At 45.5% G+C, this 4,200-nt stretch overlaps 1 protein-coding gene across 1 annotated transcript in view; it reads left to right on the top strand.

Annotated features, from left to right (window-relative positions):
- Positions 1-4,200, top strand: part of LOC144891699 (uncharacterized) — a 1,187,956-nt gene that overhangs the window by 1,110,747 nt on the left and 73,009 nt on the right. The gene's annotated exons all lie outside the window — the stretch shown is intronic.

The following is a 4,200-nucleotide window of genomic DNA, read 5'->3' as shown; positions in this document are numbered from 1 at the left end:
TCCCCAATATTTTACCATATGCAGTGCCGATAGAAAGTCCACACCCCTTTCAAAATTTTCACCTTTTATTCCCACCCCAACCCCCCCCCCCCCCCTCAACCCGCCACCCCCTCAACCTCCCCATCCCCCCCTCCTCCCTGATAATAGCAATTGCAAGTTAGCTCAGGTGTAACCAATCATCTTCAAAATCACACACCAAGTTAATTGGCCTCCAACTGTGTTAAATTGTTGTGATTCTGATTATTTCAGAATAAAGTCAACTGTTCCTGCAGGTTTCCTCTGCTGGGTAGCGCATTTCACAGCAAAGACTCAACCATGAGCACCAATGAGCTTTCAAAAGATCTCCGGGATAAAGTTGTGGAAAGGCACAGATCAGGGGATGGGTATAAAAATATTTTGAAGGCCTTGAATATCTCTTGGACCACAGTCAAGAGAATCATTAAGAAGTGGAAGGCATATGGTACAACCAAGGCCCTGCAGAAGAATGGGCAAATATTGCCCAATCAACGTGTGCAAAGTTGGTGGAGACCGATCCCAACAGACTCACAGCTGTAATTGCTGTCATAGGTGCTTCCATCAAGTATTAACTCAAGGGGGTGGACACTTATCCAACCAAGATATTCTAGTTCTGTATTTTTAATTAATTTTCTGAAACTTGTAAAATTTGTTTTTCACTTGGAATTTGTGGATTACGATGTGTAAATAAAGTTGTAAAAAGGCTGATTTAATGCAATTTAATTCCAGGCTATAAGGCAACAAAAGGTGAAAATTTTGAAATGTGGTGTCGACTTTCTATCGGCACTATAATTATATACACAGTACACACACATATATATATATATATATATATATATATATATATATATATATATATATATATATATATATATATATATATATATATATATATATCAAGTAATGAACGGCGGTTGGGAATTATATCCACGATATCCATTTTTCCATTCTCCAACCTATAGCTTTGTCTTTAAAAAAACTCAACGTTTCGGCCAGCAACCCAGCAAGCGCTGAGCCTCCACTAGCCTTCATCAAGAGAAGTTCCCTTGTTCACCTCCTCCCAGATATACCTGGGGGGAGGGGTGGGCCTATTCTATCAACCAATCACAAAGCTGTGTTGTGAGACCTCGTGACCATGGACCCATGCTCGGCTTATGTTGCAAGTGTTTTGTGTGTGTTTGAGCGGTGTATTGTGTTTTGTTGTCCGTGTTCCCTGTGTCGGCTATGTCCCACTTTGTCTTTGTCCTCCTCCCAGCATCGGTGTCTCTCTGGTGTATTTATGCATGAGAGGTCTGTATGCCTGTGGTAACGCCACAGTCTCCTCTGTCAATGGTGCCCTCGTTTGGCCAGTGTGCCAGGCCTCCAGTATTCGCCTTCTGGCCCGGTTCGGGGATGCCGCCAGCATGTTCACATTGTCCCATAGAGGAATATGGCCCGCCCTTATTCCATGCTTGGCGATAGCAGATCTTTCTGGGTGATTACACTCAAAGGCCTTGTGGTGTTCATTAATGCGCTGGCCTAAGGTTCTTCCAGTCTCGCCTATGTATTCTCCACCACAGTCACATGGAATGGTGTATACCACACCTGTGCAATCATTCTTTAGTCTTTTGTCTTTGACCTTGGTCAGTGCACGTCTCAAGGTGTATATAGGTTGGTAGTTAACCCTCACCCCGACCGGTCTCAAAATCCTGCCAATCCTTTGAGATACCCGTGGCACAAATGGTAGCACGCAGAAGCCCTTAGGTGGTTCCTGTGGCACGTCCTGGATTCTTGGAGCTGCCAGTACCATTTCATTTTTTGGGCAGAGGTGGTCTGGGTAGCCATTGGCTTTCAATACCCATTTGAGATGCTTGATCTCTCTCCTTTTTCCCTTCAAGGTGGACGGTATATTCCTTGCCCTTTTTAAAAGTGTATTCACCACAGCTCTTTTATGGTGCAGTGGATGGCAAGACGTGAAATCGAGGTAACGGTCGGTCTGGGTGGGTTTCCTATACACTGCGGTACTTAAGCTTCCATTGAGGTTCCTCCTCACCAAGACGTCCAAAAATGGAAGCGACCCATCCTGTTCTTCCTCACAGGTGAATTTGATGGAAGGAAACATTCCACTGATGCCCTCCTGGATTGCATTAACAGCCGTGCTGGGGCAGATGACAAAAGTGTCATCGACATAGCGGTACCAGACACGTGGCTGTGTTGGGAGGGATGGGCTGGTGCGTGTTTCCAGCTCTTCCATCACCATATTGGCAACCACCGCAGACACTGGGGAGCCCATCGCAGTGCCGAACACCTGTTTGTAAAATGTGCTGTCAAAGACGAAATAGGTGGAAGACAGACAAGTGCTGAGGAGGTCACATACGTCATCAACATTCAACTTGTCGGCGGCCTGTTTCCAGCAATCATCCTCCATTAGCCTCTGTCTCGCCACATCAACCGCCAGGATTGTGGGTATGTTTGTGAATAGCGAAATGACGTCAAATGACACCATAGATTCGTGTGGATGGATCGTGGTGTGTTATTATCCACAAACTCGGAGCTGTTGCGCAATCCTCGGTCGGTTTTTCCCACGAGGTACTTTAGTATATCGGCCACAAACTTTGACAATGCATAAGATGGTCCATTGATACACGCAGGGCCGGCGCTACCATTAGGCCAACTAGGCAGCCGCCTAGGGCGCAGACATCAGAGGGGCGCATTACTGAACCTTAAAGGGTCAGTTTTATACAAATTATTGTTTTAAGACTGGTCACAGTATACCGAGTGCCCTTTAGTTCAAAATGATTTGTGTGCCAAAATATTTTCTTTTGAATTTGCGAAAGATAATCAAAGATTGATTATTTAAAATTTAGATTTTGCATATCTAAAACTTATTGCTCAAACCAAAAACTGTTTTGTTTATCTGTAATTTCCAATCACACACTCATAAAGGGACCACTTTCTTTATTTTGCATTGCAAACCACATGTTGTGTCATTTTTTTTTTAAGTGAAAGCCCATTTGCCCCAAAGCGTGGGGTAACAGGGCCACTGCCATATTTATGGATATTGCGCCTTTAATATTGGTGCTGTTAGCATCTTACGGTACTTATTCTTGCAATTTAAAATAAATTTAGCAGTTTCAAGTTTTCTGCTTTTTATTTTTTCTACAAGACATCTGTTTTTAATAATCGAAGTTGGCAAAAAAAAATTGGGGGGGGGGAGTAGGGAGGGGATGTAAGTAGCTGGCTTTGCCTAGGGCGCAAAATGGTCTGGCGCCGGCCCTGGATACACGACACGATGACCCGTAACGGAACGTCTTCTTTGTGGATTTTTGGTAACCCGTACACTCTGGGAGCGACGCCGTTGCTGCTATACAATCGCTGGTAGTTTGTGCTCGATAGTCTCCCTGTTCTTTTTAACCTTGCAAGCAGCGAGTTTAACGTACGTTCTTCCTTCTTAGTTGAATCCTTCGTTATACGTTCATAGGTGTTCGTATCATTCAATAACTCATGCATTTTGTCCTTGTATGTCGAGCGATCCAATAAAGCTGTCGCACGACCTTTGTCCGCCGGTACAACCACGATCTCGTCCATCCTGCGCAGCTCTTGCAACGCTCGTCGTTCCAGTTCCACTGAATCCAGGTTGAAATCATTTCGGCTGCGGCGGGGTGGGCGGAGTCAAACTGCTGCCACACGTGACCGAACCTCGTTCTTGACGTCATCCGACAGTGCCGTGATGGCGGTTTCAACTCGTGACACGATCACATCTGTCGGTATTCCTTTTGGAGTGACCGCAAAGTTAAGGCCTTTTCTTAATACACACATATGTGAGTCTGTGAAATGTTTACCTGAGAGGTTAACCACCCATCGGTCCTGGAGTGAATCGCTGGCGTTTCCATCGTGCACCACTTTGTCGTAGAGTGCAGCAAACTTTTTCTCGTGCTTCTTCTTCACTGACCATACGGTGGCGCTGGCAAAGTTTGAAGCTCTCTTTTCCACGCGAGTCCATTCTGCCGTCGGTAAGAGCATGCGGATCGCATCAGCAATCCGGTTTGTTCGGGCGGTGCGTGATCTGATCTTGTTGTGGCACATCGATACGTGCAGACGCAAAAACCTCCGACCCGTGGCGTGCATGATCCGACGTGCTTTGTATCCTGGAAGAGGTGGTCTAAAACGGAGAGGTTTGGGTAGGACATCTTTGTTCAGGCAACG

This window comes from Myxine glutinosa, chromosome 4 (assembly GCF_964187855.1).
Source record: "Myxine glutinosa chromosome 4, kmMyxGlut1.1, whole genome shotgun sequence".
NCBI classification, from domain to species: domain Eukaryota; kingdom Metazoa; phylum Chordata; class Myxini; order Myxiniformes; family Myxinidae; genus Myxine; species Myxine glutinosa.
The sequence above is the reverse complement of the archived record's forward strand: the minus strand, read 5'-3'. Positions and strand labels throughout refer to the sequence as shown.